This window comes from Protomyctophum bolini (genome assembly GCF_963924005.1).
Source record: "Protomyctophum bolini genome assembly, chromosome: 5".
Classification (NCBI taxonomy): Eukaryota; Metazoa; Chordata; class Actinopteri; order Myctophiformes; family Myctophidae; genus Protomyctophum; species Protomyctophum bolini.
The window spans coordinates 30,473,335-30,487,336 of NC_137866.1; the positions used below are offsets into that span (position 1 = coordinate 30,473,335).

Below are 14,002 nucleotides of genomic sequence, written 5' to 3' on the forward strand. Positions count from 1 at the left end.
AACTGCAGTTTTGCGACATATTTTTAATTGAACACAAACTATAGATTACCTCCCCACTGGACTCCATGGTGGCTTTGCAGCGACGGAGGTTGCAGCTCAGCAGGTGTTTTATATTCTGTTATCACGCCAAACTTCAAAAGCACCGTAAGTCCACTGTTTAGCTTAACAAGTCTTACAAAAAAGAAAGATTTATAGCTAATTAAATGTCCCAGACATGCAGAGGCAAAATTGTCAACGGTCTCACCGTTTAGACAAGCAAGTGTTCTACACCGTTATCTGAAGCTCCCGTTGACTTGCATGTGGAAAATAAGCCGGTTATGTTGTGAATCCTGATTGGCTGGCAGGCTTCCATGCCTACTTTGGGGCAGAGCCATAGGGGGGTGTCTTCGTGCAGACAGTCACGGCGTAGCTACATTGTTTATGTGCCAAACGTCCACGCCACAGTAAAAGTTCTTGGACGTTTGGTTTGTCACATCCACTTTACCGTAATACCCTTGCTGCCTTGCAAGTTTCAACCATGGAAGGCTGTGATGATGATGACAGGGTGTCGTCAAATGTGATGACAGTGACAAACAGCCGTCATCTTTAGAAAAGTGGCTATGGCCTGATTGTCTAAACAATTAAGTCGTAGTGCTTAGTGTTCTGGTTTTATCCTAACAGATTTTCTATTGATATAGGCTACTTGAGTGATAGTATTAGTTAACACCTTTATGAACACATGTTGTGAGTGGTAAGCAATAAGCATAGGCCTATATTTTGCAGATTGATCACACAGTGGTTAACTAGCCCTAAGTGTTTATCAGGGGTGATGAGGGGTGGGTGGGCTAGCTGTTTCCATGAAGACACCCTCAGGCTTGAGCTGGGTGGTGTGTGTGTGTGTGTGTGTGTGTGTGTGTGAGAGAGAGAGAGAGAGAGAGAGAGAGAGGGGGGGGTATATATATTATGATTATTGCTATTACTGAAAATCAAACATTGTTGAAATCTTGTAAGAACTCAGTGTAAGTGTGTTTATTGGCAGTTATTTCTTTCTAGTTCTAAGGGTGATGATAATTTAATCAGACATTAATGAGGCCTTTAAAATGTATGGACCCACAGTAGGCCTACTAAGCAGACACAGAGGCCTACTACAGGACACAAATTTGATGAATAACTTATCTCTGGGAACAGTACACAATAGAATGAATTCACAAGGGAGCAATAACGACTGTATTTCTCTATACAAATGTAGTAAATGGTAAAACAGGTTATTTGAGATCACAAAGTCCAACTGAATGGAATATCCCACTGGGAAACAAGAACAAACAATGCAAGATAACCTTTGAATAGTGAAGGTGCATGGGTTGATGTCAGGAAATAATTATTATATCAGTATAACAAAGGACATTCATTTGATCACGTCTTACAGCACACCTGAAGGAAGAGCACAACTTTTTATGTTCAGTTGCAGTGCAGTTATATAGTAAATACAGACAAATGATGATCATACCAGTCCCTTCCCCATCTCAATTCATGAAGAGTATATCATTTCAAACCTGGCTTACGGCAAGTAGGCCTACTGTATACAAAACAACAGTATCCAGACCAGGTTATTTTATAGAATTAAAAGTTTCAAGAAATGTAGTTCAGGCAGGCAACTCGAGAGCGCGCCTACCTGATCAGGTGACTATAGTCACATGCACAGCGGCTATTTAATCTTCTCTGCCTACCTGTTCATCCTTGCTTCTCTCCTGCTGTGCTGACGTCACGTGCATCGCTGCTGCAGCCTCCCTGCCTCGCTTGCTGCTAACCCGCTGCTCATGAACATTTGCAAATCCCACCGCCTCCCCAGCATCCACCAGTAGGCTCTGTTTCTAGACCCCCCCTGGGGGTCTTAATTCATTCCCTGTAGTTCTATTTGGCTTATAACTTAACTAAAATATTAATGTTACAGGGAATGAATGGGGACAGAGCCCTGACACCAATCTATGCTTCATATCTATGCTCAATTATGCTCAATAAAATAATATTCAAAGTTCATTCTTATGCTGCATTCACATGGAATCAGGCAAGCGGTAAACGCGAGACGGCAAACCGGACTTCATTTTAGTGGACGGGAGCAGGACCAGAGAAGTGACCAAGCCTTTTCCGCCGTAGCCCCCATGCACACTACGCTCCCCTCCCACGTCAAACACTCAAACTGGCCCGTCCATTGAGACTTTTAAATCTCGTCTCAAAACCCACCTTTACACCTTGGCTTTTAACTCCAGTTGAGTGTCTCTATGGTCCATGTTTTGTTTGAGTTTCTGCTGACGCTGCTGATTTTTCAGTGATGTGTCTCTGTTTGTGTTGTGTGTTTACTTATGTGTTTCATTTCTGTGTTTTAGCTAGTGGATTTAGTTTTTCTTTTCCTGTACTGCACTTTGTTGACATTGTAAAATGTGCTATATGAATAAAGTGGATTGGATAAGAGTTGTCTGAAAGTTCCCACTATATGTATTCTTCTCTCCTTGCATGCTAGAGGAAGTGTTGTGTTCTGTTATGATAATTGATAACGGATTCTTAGGAGCTGCAATCATTCATGAAAACTTGATCATACAGCTGTTGGGACCACCAGCTGTTGAGTAGGTACCCTAGTGGGTAAGAAAGATCCAGAGACCACCAGCTGTTGAGTAGGTACCCTGGTGGGTAAGAAAGATCCAGCAATAAATGCATAGTCAAGTACTGTCCTACTGGTTAGTTCATGAAAAATAATAAGTGAGGAGAGAAAACAAGTTTGTTGCCAGATCAGAGAGAAGTGCATCTGCTGTAGCACATGTATAGCCTGTATAGTGCGTGTGGCTGGCTGGCTGGTTCTATCTATTGTTCTAGCTATCAATCTATTTTTCTATGTATCTATTGTTCTATCCATAGTTCTATAGATCTGGATATTTAATTTCAGTATTGGATAATGTATCTCTCTGTCAGTCCTCTTCTGGTAGTGATGTGGTTGTCATCCCTGAACCTCATACTTGTCCAGGTGAGGGATGATGTTAATCTGTCAAGTGACTCATGTTCTCCCGTAGTCTAATCCTCGGAGTGTACAGTGGCTATTTATATAGGCTTCTAAGTGGTAGAATTCCTGTCATCTGTCAATCCTGTCAATTCCTGTCAATTGATGCCAATGACTTTAACATGTGACTTGATGTAATGGTTGGTCAACTTTGCTTGCCATATCTTGGAACCCATTGGCTTGGCAATAAAGAAAATAAAAATAAATTCAGCCATTTGGAATTGACCCCTTTCTCTCCTGATGGAATCTACTAGTATTTCAATGTTTTGTTATGCAAAAATATGGCATGATATTTTATTTTCCTGACCAATGTAATGATAATAATGACTCATGTAGTATAGACTGTATAGCTTATTGATCTAATGTGTAAATTGGAATTCAAATTCAATCATCTATATATACAAGTGAAAAGGTGTACCCATACTCATTCTTCATGCTCTATCTCCGACCGAACCACACTTTCACCACACATCTCTATATGCAAAATAAATTCGCCACGCTCCCCGAACTGACATAGCCTATTTTTTAGCCCTTCAAGTGTCTTATTTACTCTGCAAATAATACTTTTATGAAACACGCTGTTATTGCTCAACGTCAACAGCCTACGTCACAATCGTCATGTTGGCGTCTACCAAAATCGTCATGTTGGCGTCTACTACGCCAACTACGTTCACTTAATGGGGCCAGTCTTTCACAGTGACACACATGTTACATGAACCACGCGCCCGGGATGGTTTCTACCCCTCAATGTCGTATTTGCTGCGCCCTACGCTGTTGCCACAACACAAGGAATTTAACCACGCTACTTGCATACACTGCAACTCGCTTACAATTCGCAAACCTGGCAACACTGCCCTCTCTTACCAGCCCCGCCCCCACACTAGCTTGACAATGTCATCTCGCGCAGCACAGAATCTGATCTCGCGCAGGACATTGATGAGAGACAGAAGGAACAGGAGAGATTATACGATCGCTATTTCGCTTATTCCATCTAAATCTCTTTATTTACAAAAAAAATGACTCGACGATTCCCTTAGTTACATCAACATTGTTCTTTGTCAATAATCGGATTGGGCCAAAATATCACCCTTACACCGATCACTTTGCCTATTTTCGCCACACAGCCAATTTACTTCCGCGAGCGGCCGGGCCATTCCGCCCATGCGAATGCATGGAGAAAAAAAAGAGACGAAAATCCAACTGTATCGGAGCAGTGCCACACACACACACACACTCAGTCACACACACACACACACACACACACACACACAGAGAGGAGTTGGCCAGCATCTTAGCAGACATCACAAAGAAATCGATCTGTCCAACGACGATGGTACAAAGACAACAACACAGCCAACTATATTCTTATAGAGAAAAGCTCTCAGCTAATTCGCCCCGTGCTAAACAATTAACGCACGGAGTTGCGGTCTGCATAGCTGCAGACATGCGACCACTATCAGTGGTGGCAAACGCTGGCTTTCAATATTTAATGAGAGTTGCAGAACAGCAGAACCACGTTACAAAATGCCATGCAGGTCACACATGTTTTCACTCCTAAAATGTATACAACTAATAATACATGTGAAACGTTGGCCGTTAAAATCGTTTGGTGTAAAAGATCGTCAAATATATGGCCGTTAGTACTATTAATTCAACATCCGGTGAGGGGAGGATACGGATTGTGTATGGAAATCAGCGCATACAGTGGGTGGGCTTTAGACCGGATGTAAGCCACATCCACTAAATGTACACTAAATAGAAATAGTATAAAATACTGCATAAAATGGTGTAGCCTACTGCAGCTATTTATAACCAGGTAGTGTATAAGTGAAATTACACACTTAAATTAGTATTTAATACTTGAACTAACAACAGATGGGTCTATATACTATTTGTCTTTTCTTCTTTTTTCTTTCATTTACTTACTTAGAGCTTAACAAGAATGTTACAAGTCATCTCATCTTAAAGAAACATTTAAAAAATGTTAGGGCATAAAACCCAAAGGTGTTAAACCTTTTCTTATTCTCATTCTGATTTGTTATTTATAGCAAATAAATGTGACTTATTGGGAAACAAGTGTTTTTCTTTACAAACCAAGATATTGGCCTAAATTATAATGAATATAGCCCTCAATGCTGAAAAAGAAGGTTTTAAAAAAATAGATTGAAAAAATTTAATCAAACATCGAAGCAAATCGTGAGCTTCAAATCGAACATTGAATTGAATCGTGGACTAGGCGAATCGTGATAGCGAATCGAACATCGAATCGAATCGTGAGCTGCAAATCCAAAATTGAATTGAATCGTGGACTAGGCGAATCGTGACAGCCCTAATGTATACATACGCCTGCACGCACACACACGCACATGCACGCCTGTAAGGCCCCCCCCCCACACACACACACACCAACATGCGATTCATTAAATAACTATTTCTCCGCACGCGCGCACACAACATTATTCACGTGAAGCCTACAGGGAATTACAGACGGAATGTATATACACACACACACACACACACAGTCCCGGCTCACATGCTTCGAATTTATAGATGCGCAATTTTGGGATTATTTTTGTACATTGACAAAATATTGGGGGTCCTTTGCTCTTGCCATGACAATGTTTGAGAACCACTGCTCTAAAACAATATTAGACAAAGTTTGAGACACAAACACATTGCTCTCTCTCTCTCTCTCTTCTCCTTTTGTATAAATTAAATAGGCCTATTCATGATTCTGCTTATAGAGAAGTAGCCTATGTTAGTTTGTTTTATGGACTTGAGAGCTACTTTCAAAACGACCAGCTCAACATACCCACCAAATAAAACTATCATCCCATTGCTGCAAATAGTGACAAAATGTAATTGAGGGGCCTTTCATATAGGCTACATATAAGACAAACGCACATGGAATGGGAAATAGAGGGGGGACAATGCAAATCGTAGGCTTTTATTTTTGTTGGTATTTGACTTTGCTACTGATGATTGTAAGCAACAACAAGTATTGCATTGTGTGTTTGAGCTGACAGGCCCTTTTTGATGTCAATCACTCAAGTCATTTCAGTTCATCTAAAGCGGAAGATGCAAAAATCGTTTTTTTTATTAAAATTATATATATTTTTACTGCCATGTCATGTGGTCTACCTGCAAAGCCTTTGTAGATCGTGATCTACCATTTGGGCACCACTTAACGTCAGATCAGGGGTTTTTGTCGGCCAGCGCCAACAATGCTCCCCGAAAGCATAATCGCAGCAAATACCGGGCAGTGTGTATGAGCCTTAACATGTTGACTACACTACACTACACATAATAACTAATAACCCGTTTTCAGCTTAAAGCAATTATATTTCATTGAAGCAACTCCTTAGCATTGTTTTCATACCATGGATGTGATAAGAAAATATCAAACATAAGGGAAATATTAAATAGTATCGGGTGTACCAGTTTGGCCTTTTCTTTTTTTTCAATGGGGCAATACATTGATTAAACAAACGTTTGATTGATTGAGTTGTACAATGTTATACAACCCTAAACTACTTTTCGAATACACTACACAATACAATACAATTTCAGAACATATAATATTGGCCAATATGTCAAATATGTAAATATTACATATCCCATTGAATGGAAGCGGACCATTTGTAACACATGTTACAAATGACCCGCTTTTGCAAGTTTTCTTTGCAGTTGCTTACAGACCAGAATGAACGTGAATTCCGTCTAAACATGATGAAACTAATGAAGAACATAAGCATGAACACATCCATGTGGATTTTTATTCACCAACACCAAAGACAAAAATTGTAGCACACATATACTCCAGGTGTAAAATTATACGCATTTTGAAGGTAAACACTTCAAACTTCCTGGGCACGTAGAGTACGTTGCTGTACACATACTGACGCCATGGCGTCATGGTGGCGTTGACCAATCAAGATATAACGTCCATGTTACAACCGTGAAGCGTTACAACCTTGGCGGCTCTCCCCTACATTTGTTACTAACATTAGGTTGTGGCGAAGTAGAAACGTGGCCAGCAGATACTGTGTTTTGGACAAACAGGCTAGGTATTGGTGTTGATTTGGGTCAACTGGACAAACAGCGTGGTGTTGTTTTGTGTCTGTGTTTGTGTTGGAGCGCCTCAGTGTGGCCGTACAGGTCATGTGCAACCTCTTCCACAGAGAGATGGAGACACTAAATCTCAGCTGGACAAACATGTTTGCATGCATGCATCGCTGCCTTGCATGCTGTGTGCTACTGTTGAGTCTGTCACTTACTTTGACTGATTTATGGCATTGTCTTTCTGTTCAAATCCAACTATGTTAATTTAAGAAATCTGGGCATATAGGTCATTGTTTCTTCACTGTGCACACGTGTAGCCTATTGTATGTCAGACTGTATGTCTGTCCCACAGTCACAATCCTTTAGTAATTAGGCTGTGGAAATATTCACGACAAAACAATGGTACATTTCCAATAACCCATCCGTTACTACATGTGGAGTCAACTCCCGCCATTTCTTTCTTCCCATAGTGCGTGGCGAAGTAGCTCTGGGATGAGTGCGCGCGAAGCGCGCACGAAATTCTAGTCTACTATACAAGTGAAAAGGTGTACCCATACTCATTCTTTCTGCTCTATCTCCGACCGAACCACACTTTCACCACACATCTCTATATGCAAAATAAATTCGGAACGCTCCCCGAACTGACATAGGCTATTTTTTAGCCGTTCAAGTGTCTTATTTACTCTATTAAATATTACTTTTATGAAACATTCCTACACGGAACACGGAATCACTGCTGCCCCAACACGGTCAGAAACAAGCCCAACCAGCCCACAAACAAGCCCTTTAAACCACGCTACTTACATACACTACAACTCGCTTACAATTCGCAAACCTGGCAACACCCTGCCTCTTACGTCACCAGCTCTGTTGCCAACTACGTTCACTTAATGGGGCCAGTCTTTCACAGTGACACACATGTTACATGAACCACGCGCCCGGGATGGTTTCTACCCCTCAATGTCGTATTTGCTGCGCCCTTCTAATGCTGCGCCACGCCTACTCTACACTCACTGCTTGCAGCAGCAGCACTCGCTGGGAGCTGGGTCTGCAGGCGACCCTCGCGCAGGACATTGATGAGAGACAGAAGGAACAGGAGAGATTATACGATCGCTATTTCGCTTATTCCATCTAAATCTCTTTATTTACAAAAAAAATGACTCGACGATTCCCTTAGTTACATCAACATTGTTCTTTGACATTAATCGGATTGTGCCAACATATCACCCTTACACCGATCACTTTGCCTATTTTCGCCACACAGCCAATTTACTTCCGCGAGCGGCCGGGCCATTCCGCCCATGCGAATGCATGGAGAAAAAAAAGAGACGAAAATCCAGCTGTATCGGAGCAGTGCCACACACACACACAGTCAGTCACACACACACACACACACACACACACAGAGAGGAGTTGACAAGTGAGAGAACGAGACGGCTGTTGCGTTTCACCATGGCCAGTGCTGTTGTAGACAGCGACGACGATGATACACGGAAATAAGTGTGGAAAAGAAAACGAGCAGACATCACAAAGAAATCGATCTGTCCAACGACGATGGTACAAAGACAACAACACAGCCAACTATATTCTTATAGAGAAAAGCTCTCAGCTAATTCGCCCCGTGCAAAACAATTAACGCACGGAGTTGCGGTCTGCATAGCTGCAGACATGCGACCACTATCAGTGGTGGAAAACGCTGGCTTTCAATATTTAATGAGAGTTGCAGAACAGCAGAACCACGTTACAAAATGCCATGCAGGTCACACATGTTTTCACTCCTAAAATGTATCAAACTAATAATACATGTGAAACGTTGCCCGTTAAAATCGTTTTGTCTAAAAGATCGTCAAATATATGGCCGTTAGTACTGTTAATTCAACATCCGGTGAGGGGAGGATACGGATTGTGTATGGAAATCAGCGCATACAGTGGGTGGGCTTTAGACCGGATGTAAGCCACATCCACTAAATGTACACTAAATAGAAATAGTATAAAATACTGCATAAAATGGTGTAGCCTACTGCAGCTATTTATAACCAGGTAGTGTATAAGTGAAATTGAACACTTAAATTAGTATTTAATACTTGAACTAACAACAGATGGGTCTATATACTATTTGACTTTTTTTTTTTTTCTTTCTTTTACTTACTTAGAGCTTAACAAGAATGTTACAAGTCATCTCATCTTCAAGAAACATTTAAAAAATGTTAGGGCATAAAACCCAAAGTTGTTAAACCTTTTATTATTCTCATTCTGATTTGTTATTTATAGAAAATAAATGTGACTTATTGGGAAACAAGTGTTTTTCTTTACAAACCAAGATATTGGCCTAAATTATAATGAATATAGCCCTCAATGCTGAAAAAGAAGGTTTTAAAAAAATAGATTGAAAAAATTTAATCGAACATCGAAGCAAATCGTGAGCTTCAAATCGAAAATTGAATTGAATCGTGGACTAGGCGAATCGTGATAGCGAATCGAACATCGAATCGAATCGTGAGCTCCAATCGAAAATTGAATTGAATCGTGGACTAGGCGAATCGTGACAGCCCTAATGTATACATACGCCTGCACGCGCACACACACGCACATGCACGCCTGTAAGGCCCCCCCCACACACACACACACACACACCAACATGCGATTCATTAAATAACTATTTCTCCGCACGCGCGCACACAACATTATTCACGTGAAGCCTACAGGGAATTACCGACGGAATGTATATACACACACACACACACACACACACACACACACACACACTCCCGGCTCACACGCTTAGAATTTATAGATGCGCGATTACATAACAGCTGGGCGTCATTATAGCGAGCCTTAACATGTTGACTACACTACACTACACATAATAACTAATAACCCGTTTTCAGCTTAAAGCAATTATATTTCATTGAAGCAACTCCTTAGCATTGTTTTCATACCATGGATGTGATAAGAAAATGTATCAAACATAAGGGAAATATTAAATAGTATCGGGTGTACCAGTTTGGGCTTTTCTTTTTTTTCAATGGGGCAATACATTGATTAAACAAACGTTTGATTGATTGAGTTGTACAATGTTATACAACCCTAAACTACTTTTAGAATACACTACACAATACAATACAATTTTAGAACATATAATATTGGCCAATATGTCAAATATGTAAATATTACATATAATGGCATTGAATGGAAGCGGACCATTTGTAACACATGTTACAAATGACCCGCTTTTGCAAGTTTTCTTTGCAGTTGCTTACAGACCAGAATGAATGTGAATTCCGTCTAAACACGATGCAAACTAATGAAGAACATAAGCATGAACACATCCATGTGGATTTTTATTCACCAACACCAAAGACAAAAATTGTAGCACACATATACTCCAGGTGTAAAATTATACGCATTTTGAAGGTAAACACTTCAAACTTCCTTGCTGTACACATACTGACGCGATGGCGTCATGGTGGCGTTGACCAATCAAGAGATAACGTCCATGTTACAACCGTGAAGCGTTACAACCTTGGCGGCTCTCCCCTACATTTGTTACTAACATTAGGTTGTGGCGAAGTAGAAACGTGGCGAGCAGATAGTGTGTTTTGGACAAACAGGCTAGGTATTGGTGTTGATTTGGGTCAACTGGACAAACAGCGTGGTGTTGTTTTGTGTCTGTGTTTGTGTTGGAGCACCTCAGTGTGGCCGTACAGGTCATGTGCAACCTCTTCCACAGAGAGATGGAGACACTAAATCTCAGCTGGACAAACATGTTGGCACGCATGCATCGCTGCCTTGCATGCTGTGTGCTACTGTTGAGTCTGTCACTTACTTTGACTGATTTATGGCATTGTCTTTCTGTTAAAATCCAACTATGTTAATTTAAGAAATCTGGCCATATAGGTCATTGTTTATTCTCTGTGCACACGTGTAGCCTATTGTATGTCAGACTGTATGTCTGTCCCAGTCACAATCCTTTAGTAATTAGGCTGTGGAAATATTCAGGACAAAACAATGGTACATTTCCAATAACCCATCCGTTACTACATGTGGAGTCAACTCCCGCCATTTATTTCTTCCCATAGTGCGTGGCGAAGTAGCTCTGGGATGAGTGCGCGCGAAGCGCGCACGAAATTCTAGTTACAAAACAGATGATTTGTTTTGTTGTATCAATAAATGGAGCCCTTGACAATATATTGATTGATTCATTTCAATGCAAGGATGATTCCAAATGTGTCACGCAGTTGGCGCACTGGTCTTTGAGATACAATGTTGGACTGCAGCCTCAAACTAGATGTTGTGACATGTTTATGATCATGCTTTTGTGTCACAAGCAGCATCTTAGCTTAATCTTATGTGATTCTGCCATCTAGTGGACTGTGGAGTGTGTGTGTGTGTGTGTGTGTGTGTGTGTGTGTGTGTGTGTGTGTGTGTGTGTGTGTGTGTGTGTGTGTGTGTGTACTACTTCAAAATGACCTCTCAGTCATGCTAGTGTTTAACCAGACATCAGCCGGCATGTGCACATGCAGTCCAAATGATATAGAATGCTGCAGCACGTTAGTCTTCAACCAGCCAAAACAATAACAAGTCTCGTCTCCCCCTTCTCCACTCCCTCCATTGGCTCCAGGTACAAAACACTGATGTGTACAGTATGTTAATCTAATTTAAAAACAAGTTGTAAGTGTTTTTCTGTTGGTTTGCTGATGTTGGGAGACATGATTATTTCGAAAACCAAATGTATGATAATTGTGTATCATTTAAAAGTAAGTTGATGTTCGTTAACAACCGTAACCCTAAACGGATTTCAGGTTGTAATCACCCAGGATTTGAACCTGGGTATATCTTTGGCCTCAGGCAGTATTTTTCCAAGCTTGCACTCAGGGAATATAACTCAGCATCCCCTTCTGTCCTTGCTCAAGATCAAGAAGTGACTGATTCTGGGTTTAGCTACGAGAGAGAAAAGATGACCAGAGGAGAGGAACCTCTCAAGAAGAGAGGTCATTATTGCAACACAAAGGCTATAGATTTACAGCTCATAAACAGTGCAAGGGAAGAGCCTGTCTCTGCCTGTGACACAGTCGGCCCATAAAGAATGATGGATGTTGTTGGGCCTTTGAACACACGTACCAGCTCATGATTAGATTAAATGTCACTTAAGGAGTGTACTTTTGAACTAATGCTCGAATATAGGCAACGTTCTTTTTTCCCCTGTATGGACTATGCATGGTAGAGAAACTGCAGCTTAGAGGCAATGATTTTCCATTTACTTTAAAGCATTGCATGCATATTATTCATATTTATGTTTCATATTTATCTTGCCAACCCACACAACACCATTTATGGTAATTGCAGTGATCGAGCTTCTATCCATCCATCCATCAATCGTCAATACATCTTACACAGAAGGAGGAGAGGACACTGGAGCAGAACGACTAGACGTTCTATACTTACTTACTTAGCACCTAATAAAAGGCTCTAAATGTCCGTGCTGCTCCAGTGTCCTCTCCTCCTTCCTTGTACCTGTGAAGCACCGGATCAGCCGTTTCAGGCTTGAGGCGCGTTGGTAGACTCCCTTTGTTCCTAAATACATCCTACACACTTGCATACAATATATAGGACACAAACTGTAGACAAACACACATGTTCATACAATTTACAAACAATTTCCATCCTCCCTTTTGTCTTCAATGTTTAAATGTTTACACAAACCCGGAAAGCTGGGCATAGGAAAGGCTGGCGTCCCTCAAACTTGTTCTCTCCCATAACAGAGAAATACACATCATATTTTGAGATTCCTAAAATATAGGCTACTGTTGGATTTGTTTGTCATATTTTATACATGTTGTGAAATATAGGCTACTGTATTTGTTCCTGTACGTGCCACTACAGTATTTTGACACCTAGGAGATAGATAGCCTTACAGATACCCTGAAAAGTTAAATCCTTGCTGTCATGGACACAGTGGCATGCCTTCAGGCAAGAGCTCCATGGCAGGGCACTGGGCACCCCATATGTCTATGGGGCACCCGCCCCCTGTCATCTCCCTCTGGGAGACAACAGGAGGGGAGGGTCCCAAGGAAATGGGAGGTCACTGGTGGATAGACGGCAAACATTGGATAACTACAGTCACATGACGATTTATGGAACGCTAATTCATAGCATTTCGCCTCCCTCTCTTCTTGTATAGTGAGTGAAGCTATTTGAGGGAGCGAGGAGGAGGCAACTATTATATAATCTAGAATAACAGAAGGCAGCAGCTCGAGTGGTGAGTGTCTTGAGGACTGGATTACTGGATACGTTCATACATTCATGAAGGTACGATCTGACTGTCTTTCTGTGAAGGCTACTTTGTCTTTGAGATGATCCACGACGCGTGTTTTGATATATTTTGGAGAGAGAGAGAGAGAGAGAGAGAGAGAGAGAGAGAGAGAGAGAGAGAGAGAGAGAGACTGCATGAGAAAGAGCGCGCGAGAGAGAGAGCGCGCGCGCCAGCGTGCGTGCATGTGTTTGTTTACGTTGTATGTCCACATGGGCTTCAGTGTTTGACGTTTGTGTGTGAAAGCCAGCTTCACACCACACGTGTATGTGTGTTTTTGTGCATGCTCAAAATGTGTGCACTGCACGTGCAGGCATGTGCATTGATATTACGTTATTACACAGGCCAGCATTTTAATTTGATTTAAACATTGAAGGTCACTGACAGAGACAGTTTTTGATTGATTGAAATATTTATTAACAGTTTGTAGAATTACAGTACATTTCAAGTAAACAATACAAAAACTGTTAACTGTGAGTGGATGACACCATAAAGCATTACACTTGTTTACAATATTTGAAATCATCATAGGAGAAAGGGGAAAAAACATATACAGTGAGTGGAAAAAGGTGGGTGGGGGATTCAGATTTTACGGGTGCCAG

The 14,002-nt window shown here is 41.2% G+C and overlaps 1 protein-coding gene across 1 annotated transcript in view; it reads left to right on the top strand.

Annotated features, from left to right (window-relative positions):
- Window positions 1-13,279: 13,279 nt before the first annotated feature.
- LOC308316183 (polyhomeotic-like protein 2) overlaps window positions 13,280-14,002 on the top strand; it is a 33,312-nt gene continuing 32,589 nt past the window's right edge. Inside the window, exon 1 of the mRNA XM_080764619.1 lies at window positions 13,280-13,399. The gene's annotated coding sequence lies outside the window, so the exon portion shown is untranslated. The remainder of the gene's footprint in view (window positions 13,400-14,002) is intronic.